The sequence below is a fragment of the Scylla paramamosain genome, chromosome 5, assembly GCF_035594125.1.
Source record: "Scylla paramamosain isolate STU-SP2022 chromosome 5, ASM3559412v1, whole genome shotgun sequence".
Taxonomy (NCBI): Eukaryota; Metazoa; Arthropoda; class Malacostraca; order Decapoda; family Portunidae; genus Scylla; species Scylla paramamosain.
Genome location: NC_087155.1, coordinates 18,486,407 through 18,497,355, shown reverse-complemented (window position 1 = coordinate 18,497,355; position 10,949 = coordinate 18,486,407).

The window sequence follows — 10,949 nt, the reverse complement described above, 5'->3', positions numbered from 1 at the left end:
GAGGGGAGCTGCTTACACCAACACTACGTACTTCTTGCCACACAAAAGTGTGACAAGTCTCAAGAGTTTTCACTATATAGAGAAAGACAGACAGAGAGAGAGAGAGAGAGAGAGAGAGAGAGAGAGAGAGAGAGAGAGAGAGAGAGAGAGAGAGAGAGAGAGACTTACTGGCTGTGTCATGTTACGTCGTTTACCATGTCACAGTGGCAATGTTCACCATTCATTCACACACACACACACACACACACACACACACACACACACACACAAGGATGAGTTTCGTTGTACTAATACAAGATGTGGAAGTTGACAACATCTTTGGAAGAGATAAATGTCAAGGTGTTAAGGACAGCGTGCCGCAAAGACCAACAAGTGTGGGCTGAAAGGATAGATATTAGTCAGAAACTGTTATAAATTATCATCAATATACGGAATGTTACCTACACATTAGTATCACCAAATACCAACATTTTTGCTATTACAAAAAAAAAGATAAAATAAAGTAAATAAATAAATAAATAAAATAAATAAATAATCAAATAAATCCCTCTGTGTTAATATACATAAATTTCAATGTATGAAACATAAATCAAACGAAGTACTATAAATACAAAGAAAAATCAGCTACAACTACTATGAAGGTACATAAACAGAGAAAAAAAAAGTCTATCTGGAAACGTTTTGGAATTTTATGAATGTTTTCAAAGGCTGCAAAGATTATTAGTCTGGTTGTTACGATTATTTTTCTAGTAATGGTGCAGAATACTTGTAAAAAAAACAATAAGAATCATGACATTCAACCACTCCAATAACTTCCAGTACAGGCATTTGAGTTTCAGACAGCGAAATGTTTGGTTGGAGGCAGGAGGAGGGTGAAAACAAGGATGGCTGGGGTGACAGAGGCAGGTCTGGAATCGTGGCCTTGTTGAGCCCAACTCTCCTAAGAGGACACCTGTGGCTCCTGAGTGTTGCAAGTAATGGAGACAGAAAAGTGTACAGTAAACACAATCATTCTCCAGCAGCCTCCACAGCCCAATGAGTCGCTGCTACTATCACACACACACGTTTGACTTTCCAGCACAAGGAGCGTCGTGAAGCAGCTTCCTCGCTTAGCTTCTGTTTGCTCGGAGATTCAGTGAACCAAGCCACCTCCTGTCTGGACAATAATTAACTGCAGGCGATAATATTTTTCTTCCCCTTCCCCTCCACCGTGGTGAAGGAGTGGCCTCTGTTTCATCCCTGCAATGTTTGTTCAGCTCATGTGACTAATGGGCAACGGTACTCCTCACCTGCCCCATTATCCACTTGATTCGCCTTTCCATCTCGGTGAGATCTTATTTCTGACCGTAATTGAACATTCACTCTTTGACGGAAGATTCTTTGTTGTCTTTTAATTTTACTTGTCGACATGACTCCTTTTAATATTGCGAGGGCGCGCAGGGGTCCGCCAGACAGCAGATCTGCACCTCTCACAGCCTAATCCGCTGATTAAAAGGCACAACTTCATCCCTGAATCAAATTGGATCCGTCGGCTGGTGATGGAGTCAGGTAGAGGCAAGATAATTAGAGAACACAGGCAGGTAAATAAAAACACCGTGTAGCCCCTTCTCTCACGAATACTGGTATTGAATACTCTACACTCCTTCCCAGTACTCAGCGCCCTACCACACACATAACTCCGTGTTCTTCCACAACAACCTTTACCTTCCCTTCACTCTACTAGTGCTTAGTGCCTGGCAGGATTCAACATTCCTCCATTCCAAAACAGTATTTCGCTCGCATCAGTCAAGGATTCTCAAAGATCACAAACAAATCCTTTCCAAACGCAATTTTTTCCTCCATCATCCGCGGCAAGCTTCCACACACTTTATCCTTTTTACTGACCAAGGAGACTGGCCAATCACACACATGCAAAAGAAAGAGAGAGAGAGAGAGAGAGAGAGAGAGAGAGAGAGAGAGAGAGAGAGAGAGAGAGAGAGAGAGAGAGAGAGAGAGAGAGAGAGAGATTAATATTTAAAGGTTTGTATGCTATATTTTTTGTCACACACACACACACACACACACACACACACACACAGACACACACGTGACCTAAAAAGATAAAGGAAAAAAAAAAGAAAAGGAGAAAACCAGACACAAGTGGAAAGAAAGTCAAAGTCAAAAAGGAAAAAAAAAGACACGAGATACAAGAAGAAGGAGAAGAGAAGCGAGAATGAGGAAAAAAAAAGAGGAAAAAGAAAAAAAAAAGAGGAGACCGGAGAGCAAGACGGTATCACGTTACTTCTTACACCTGCTTGAAGAATTCGGAGGGAAGTGCAGCGAAGAAAGAGCTCCTATTAGGTTCCAGCTCCTCTCGGCCTGGAGGCAGAACCGTGACACTTATACTGAAGGATGTAAAACTTTGGCAGACTACGCCATTTTCTTTCACACATGCAAATTATCATCCGTCAATATTTAGAACACTTAGGCGGAAGGTGCCATTGTTAGAATCAGAGCTTTCCACAAACCACTGTCGCATCATCATTGACTTGTACACACACACACACACACACACACACACACGCACACACACCATTCACACAAAAGTAGAGTCCATAATTAAGATAATAATGTAGGTGATTGTAATTACTTGGCGTCATGTAGGGATAATGGTGCTCCCCGTTAACTTTTCCCTACTTTATTTTGTTAATGAAGGTTTGCTCTTTTGAAAAATAATATGAATACATAGAGAAAAATGTTGTACGTACAGTCGCGTGAAAAAAAAAAAATCATATCAAGGACAGTGTATTTAATGCATATGGATGGAATAAAAATAAACATACACTAATGGGCTTCATATTAAGAACGCCACTAAACAAAAGAACGAGGAATGTGACAGCAGGTAGTTGTCTGCTGGATTTTTTTTCTTTTTTGTATGGAATGGTTTGCACAACATGACATCTCTTCTCTGGCCAACTGTACAGCAACACCAGACACCCATGAATATATTACAGTCATGTCATTTGTAAGTGATTACTTTGTACGTATCCAGTGCTCCTGTGCAACAAACTCTTTGGATCCTGGAGCAGCTTGTGGTAATGCGTACAGCGCCATGCCCTTGTTGAGGTTAACGTGAACCACTTTGCTTCTCCTTACATAAAGCCACGCATTAACAGTTCACAAGTAAGTGTAACATGCCAGTAGTTCTACAAGTCTCGCCGTCGTGCAATATTCAGTGGTCGTGGACGAGACTTGAACTGCTGATTGCATCGATTACACAAATGGTAGAGTCATGGCCGATTGTCAAGCAACATGCCTTACTCACCTGCACTGTGTTTGAGCATTTCCCCTTAACTTTCAGTCTAATGAGCCTTCTTGTAAAATATGAAAAACTAGATTCTAAGAACATCAGAAGACTTGAAATCGAAATTATACCCCATACTTACAGCACAAGATTTTATTAATGTTGATGAAAAACTTGAACATTCAAAGGGTTAATCTTCCCCAGGTTTGTTCAAGACACTTCAGCCGTCAGATAAAGATGTAAGACTGGGAGACTGCACGCCGTCTGGCTACAAATCTACTTTATTTTAAAATTTGATATGAGAGCCACTCACAATTCAGAGCAGAAATGCGAAAGACAGTGCAAAAACTGTACTCCACACTCTACAACTTCAAGAAAATTTCAGTGATACTACTGCAGGGTAAGTTACTTTTATTATTACTACTAAGTATACGCAAAAAAATTGTCTTTTTTCTTCCATGGTGTGTGTGTGTGTGTGTGTGTGTGTGTGTGTGTGTGTGTGTGTGTGTGTGTGTGTGTTTCCTTGTTTGTGCTATCAAAAGAGAAGTCATCACAAATACATACAGGTACTTTTCTGTATTAGAAATTTTATTGATAATGAAGTGTAGTGTAGATGGTTAAGAAACACGAAAATGATATTTTCACTCGTGTGTGTGTGTGTGTGTGTGTGTGTGTGTGTGTGTGGTGATCCGACAGCTTCCATTTCGTCAAGTTGATCAATCCATGACCGCACCAAGTTTTGCAAGTATTATAAATTTATTTTAGTGTTTACTCGTTTTCGCTTCATGTTCAGTTTAGCTTCAGTTTTGCGGTCAAGTCTCACCGCTGTGAACTACAAAGGGAAAACACAAGCGTCACGAACACACGAAGGTCACGCAATGTTGTGTCAACACTACAAATTAAATCCATTTCCCTCACAAACCAACATGTACGACCCACTTCGTCTTTTAAAATTCTTCCTTCCGCTTCTGTCCGGCTGTTTTCTCTCTCTCTCTCTCTCTCTCTCTCTCTCTCTCTCTCTCTCTCTCTCTCTCTCTCTCTCTCTCTCTCTCTCTCTGTTCTAGTTTGATGAAGATGATAATAACTTCTACGGAAAACAAAACGCTGTGAAGTAAACGTTCGCTTTTGACATTTATGGGACGAAAAGAGGAAGGAATTGAATGTAAGGAACGAGTGAATGCTTCACTCTTATTCACTTGGTACAAAGATATCATCGTAATTAGCATAAGCACTTCATAATATCTTTTCCTCTTTTTTTCCTCTAATTTTTCCTTTTCTCTCGTTGTCTTATTATGTTCTTTTCTCTCGAGTCTTTCTCTTCTTCATCTTTTCCTTGTGATAATTTTGTTTACTCTGTTTGTCGCTGTTATTTTTTTCTACTTCCTTCTCCTTATCCTCTCCATTTATTCCATTTCACATCTTTGTTTCTACTGATATTTAGTATTTTCCCTCATCATTCTCTCCTTCTGCATTTACTACTACTACTACTACTACTACTACTACTACTACTATAAAATCTGTCATGTTGTTTTAAATGCTAAACGCTTGAAATAAAAACAGTCAACATCTCTCCCTTATCCACACCATCATCCTCCACCACTTTCATCACCTCCCGAACACTTCTCGTCACTCCTCTCACCATTCATCACTCACCACCACCTCTCGGGCCATCATCCCGGTCACCATCCATCACCATCCTTCACCACACCACCAGTCTACTATTTCATTAGTGACCATCACCACCATCACCATCATTGTCATTTCCGTCCATCACCGCGCAGTAGCCTCCCCGATACACGTCTTCTATTACCCACACTATTTCCTTTCCTTCTCCTTATTCTAATCGGGAGCTTCAAGTACAGGCGTCGAGGTGATCCACCACAAAATATGATAAATAAGTGAATAAATCAAGCAACATTACACCAACCTTAGAAATATCAGACAAAATATAGTTTTCTGTATTCCTTTATTCATTAATTTGCGTTTTTTTTTTCGATCTTCTAACCGGCAGCCTTAAGTACATGCGTCAAAAAATTCAACACACACAAAAGAAAAAAATAAATGAATAAATTAAGTAACATCTCACCAATCTAAAAAAAAAAAAAAAAATCGACAAGATGAGGTTTTCCTTAAACATTAATTTCCTTATACATTCATCTTTTTTTCTTATTTCACACTGCACATCGTCTTCTATAAATCATGTTTTTATATGTTTTAGGTACAGAGAGAGAGAGAGAGAGAGAGAGAGAGAGAGAGAGAGAGAGAGAGAGAGAGAGAGAGAGAGAGAGAGAGAGAGAGCCTCAACATTATTTATTTTTTTCCTTTGAAGCGCAGAGCTCGTTTCTCATAAATCTCAGCTGCCTGTCTACTCAACGCTCGTCATAAGGAGGAGGAGGAGGAGGAGGAGGAGGAGGAGGACGAGTTGGGGGTGGTGGTGATGGTGAAGGAAACAGAAAGACGAGGAAGAGGACAAAGAGGAAGTAAAAAAGGAGGCTGTTACGGGAATTACGTGTGAAGAGAAGTAAAAGGAAAAAGAGAAGAAAGTGGAAAAGTGGAGGAGGAGGAGGAGGAGGAGGAGGAGGAGGAGGAGGAGGAAACAGGAAGACTAGGAAGAGGAAGAATGTTGTTACTGAAATGAGGTGTGAAGAGGAGTAGATGGAAAAAGAGAGAAGAGGGTAGAAAAATGGAGGAGGAGGAGGAGGAGGAGGAGGAGGAGGAGAGGGGAAGGGGAAATAGAAGGAAGAGAGCCACCTATCGGGGCCCGATTGGCTCGCATGTCAACGTGACTCACCTGATGGTGCTTCAAGTGATCCTGCAATAACTACCTTCGCTTGATGAGGCGCTGGCTGGCCACGTGTGTGTGTGTGTGTGTGTGTGTGTGTGTGTGTGTGTGTGTGTGTGTGTGTGTGTGTGTGTGTGTGTGTGTGTGTGTGTGTTGTTTCCTTTTACTCTTATATGAGTATGTTAGAGAGAAGTTGTTTGTTCAGTGTTTTGTTTTTTCTCTTCATAATATTACATGCCACTGGTATGCTATCACTGCTGTTCTTACTGCTATTACTGCTACTACTACTAGCAGAGCCAGTGTGTTCAGGAGAGCTGCACAGAATCCCAAAGTTTGTGTACTGAAATCAACAAACCGAAACACAACACAGAGTGACATTACGAGTACACAGACCGTGCATTCACACACAAACAGAAAACACACAACTCACGAAGAACGGCAAACACCGGGACAACACACACACACACACACACACACACACACACACACACACACACACACACACACACACCATTACAAGCGTGTGCCTGGTGGGAACAGCTTCGTTCTCCTGGTCTGTATCATCAGTTGCTGTGGCAGTGAGGTTCATTTTCGTGGCATGCAATGGGAGGAAGAATCCAGACACATTATTCTCAGGCAAGATGGAACTGATAACGTTCCAATATTTAATGATAATTGCTTCCTTTGTGGTGTATATAACCGTAACGACATGGATAACGAGGAGCGGCAGCGCTGGCGGTTGTGCTGAGGCGGTGATGAGAACGAAAGAGACTGCCAAATTGTGATGGATAATTCTCTCTCTCTCTCTCTCTCTCTCTCTCTCTCTCTCTCTCTCTCTCTCTCTCTCTCTCTCTCTCTCTCTCTCTCTCTATGTATCTAAATCTGCAGTTTAATGTTAAGAAAGCAATTGGAAAATATCGACATGTTAAGCACAAATGTGAAAGCCTTATCACACTTCTATGCAGTCTATTTCCAAGAAAATTTTATTGAAAATTGTAGCGTAATGGTGTTATTAATTTTGTGGCGCGTCATTCCTTGCATGTTGTGTGTAATGTGCGTAAATGGTGTCCTAGAAAGGAGTGGCAATATTGTCGCAGTGAATTTTTAACATGGTTTATTTATTTATTTACTTATTTATTTATTTCACTTCAGGAAGAGTGTAGTTCAAGTCGCTAAGAACAATAACGCCAAGATCATTTAGTACTTAACTAAAATTCGTTCTTTTCAGTGTACAAGCACATCATTATCTTTACAGAATATTGGATACTCCATTTCAAACATGTAACAACCGTACACTTTTGCATTAATGGCACGGTTTATTAATTGACTCCATAATTTTATTCTGCCAGTTTACTGTCTCAACATTAACATGTAAACATTACTGCAATACTGTGGGAGTTGAGTCACCAGTTTCTATTTTCCTCTGAATTATTGAGTAAATCACCTCGTTTAGTGCAATCATCAGCGGGAGTCTTTTCAAAGGGTGCGCACCAGAGGGTGTGTTTGTTTGGTGTGGTTTGTGATGCTAATTTTCTTGCATAAAGCTTTCCCTCGACGGGACGGGAGAGGGCGAGCAGAACAGCAGCGGGTGCAACAACAACAATAGCAGTAAGAGTAATAGCTGTAGTATTATCTAATAGAAGCAAAATGAGCAGAAAGAAAGGGGAGAGGAGAAAGAAAAAACATATGAGGAAAATACCACAGACGAAGCCCGTGTTGTTGCTGCATTATCATGAAGTTATCTGGCTTGAAAATCTGTGCAACTTTAATGTCCCCATAAGTATTACTTGAGTATTGACAGAAAAAGGAAAAGTGAAAAGGAAGAGGAGGAGGAGGAGGAGGAAGGAAAAGAAGAGGAGGAGAAGGGGAAGGAAGAAAAAGAGGAAGAGGAGTAAGAGAAGGGGGAACAACAAAAACAAGACAAACAAACAAACAAACAAAAAAAAAACACACTTTGATCATTACAACGCTGCAATAAGCTACACTATCTAAAGTGACAAAGAGGCAAAAGGCAAAAGTTTGAGGAAAAAGAGGAGATTCAGAGTACAGGTACGAGTGCTGCAATCCTTAACAGTACCGCCATATATCTGATCCGGAGATGCGTCTTTTCAATCACGGTGATGGAAAAGAGAAGAGGGGCTCCAGGACCTTAGCCTTCTGGGTACACTTCCCATGCAGGCGGATCCCCCCAGCAGCTGAGCGAGAGCAGCTTCTCTTCCAGATATTTACTGCAGGTGTCTTGTTCTTTACCTATGTGAGAGTGTAGCCTTCAAAACATACAGTAATTGTGATAATGCTAATGATAATGATAGTATATTGTGGTAGTGGTAATGGTTAGAGATAGTAGTAGTAGTAGTAGTAGTAGTAGTAGTAGTAGTAGTAGTAGTAGTAGTAGTAGTAGTTGAAGTAGTAGCAGTAGTAGTAGTAGTAGCAGTAGTAATAATAGTAGCAGTAGTAGTAATAGTAGTAGTAGTAGTAGTAGTAGTAGTAGTAGTAGTAGTAGTAGTAGTAGTAGTAGTAATAGTAGTAGTAGTAATAGCAGAAGTAGTAGTAGTAGTAATAATAATAATAATAATAATAATAATAATAATAATAATAATAACAATAATAATAATAATAATAATAATAATAATAATAATAATAATAATAATAATAACAATAACACTACTGCTATTACTGTTACTACTGCTACTACTGCGAATACATTTTTTTTACTTCTATTACTACATCTATTACTATTACAACTACGTCAACTGCTACTGCTATTACAATTTATATTATTACTGATGAATAACACCAATGAAAAAAAAAATAATAAATAAAAAATAATAATAATAATAATAATAATAATGATAATAATAATAATAAATCACATTCTCCATCACTCTTTTCAAGGCAATAATTGGTGACAACTATTCATGAACAAAGTGAAAAGCGGGAGAGGGTGAGAAGCAGGAACACTGCAGTAATGTACCGTGGAATCTACTGGTGTGATGTGCATTAAAATAACGGTGATTATTATTATTATTATTATTATTATTATTATTATTATTATTATTATTATTATCATTATTATTATTATTATTATTATTATCGTTGTCATCACCATCATCATTATCATGAGCCTTATTTTAATGAGCACCTTTATCGTTCCATTATCGCGCGGAAAAAGAGCCATTCAGTTAGGTGAAGCACATTTCCCCACCGGTAATAGAACATTACGGGACAAAAACGTGTTTACTCGTAAATGCGCATCAAAATCTCAGTCTGAGGCAGGCAAGATTTCTCCGGTATTCGTTTACGTAATCTGGTTTATCCTTGCAGGGAATGTTACTAAACTCAAACTTCAACCTGCATGTAAAATTCTCCATTTGCATAGTTTACGTAGACTCTGTAGCTACTTGGTAAGACTGACTATATACCAGTGCATTTTTTTCCCTTCTCACGCTTGCAATGACGCTGTTTGATACTAAACGTTAACATTTACATTTAAGTGTTCTGTTATGTACATGGAGTGGAAAATGCTATCTGTACATTACCTCTACTTTACTGACCTGCCAGTGGCTAGGACAGTGGGTTAAAGGTCTTGAGCACACTGAGAGAAAGGGATGTAGCGCACGTATATATCTAAGAGCATTTATGAATGACTGCATTTAAACAATATAACCTTACGAATGGTATAAAAAAAAAAAAAGCAGGACAAACGGATAACTTGTTGAGGACAAGAAAATAAAAATGAGTGTCTTCCTGGAATGGTCTGGAGTACAGGTGCGTGGAGTACGTTTTATGGGAGCTTTCGTCTTTTGTTGAAATGAGAGAGGATGATGATAGTGATAGTAGTGGTGGTTGTGGTGGTTATAGTGGTGGACAAGAAAAGAACAACGAAACATAATCTTGATCTTTAGTGTATCGCACACTCGGCCTCTGTGAATAATATCTTTTAGATTTTCTATAACTCCACCACTCCAAGAAGCACAGTGGAATGCCCCTGCCCTTCTAGGTTCTAAATTGGAGCCCAGCCAAGTGCTTGCAGTAAATAAACAATGAGCTCGCAAAGTGTGACAGACGGGAGGAGGTTTGGCACCAGATACATTCACGCGAGGGGACTCAAAATTGGGGAAGGAAATAAAGTTGGCTTCCATGAAACTCAACGTCATAAGGATCGCTGTTTACGCTGCAAGAAAGTAACACACGAGGCATGAGGGAATGATGTTACATGTAAGACGGAAAGTGATCTATAAATATACATGTGACATATACTGAAAAATCATATTAAAAATTACGATACGTAAGTGAAATGGACAACACGAGTCATGATTAAGGTGATTGGTACGCGGCGCCACATGTCCACTGAGCGATGGCCCCGCTGCCTTTTTTTGTACGTCTTTTTTTTTTTTTTTTTTATGTAGGAAGGATACTGGCCAAGGGCAACAAAAATCTAATAAAAAAAAAAAATGCCCACTGAAATGCCAGTCCCTTAAAAGGGTCAAAGCAGTGGTCAAAAATTGGTGGATAAGTGTCTTGAAACCTCCCTCTTGAAGGAATTCAAGTCATAGGAAGGTGGAAATACAGAAGCAGGCAAGGAGTTCCAGAGTTTACCAGAGAAAGGGATGAATGATTGAGAATACTGGTTAACTCTTGCGTTAGAGAGGTGGACAGAATAGGAGTGAGAGAAAGAAGAAAGTCTTGTGCAGCGAGGCCGCGGGAGGAGGGGAGGCATGCAGTTAGCAAGATCAGAAGAGCAGTTGGCATGAAAATAGCGGTAGAAGACAGCTAGATAAGTTATTAAGCGCTTCGTTACTCGGACCTGCCAATTACTGCACATTAGATCGTTATATGTCCCTGCATAGTGAGCTGCTTCCCTAAAAATTCGTAAAACGTTAA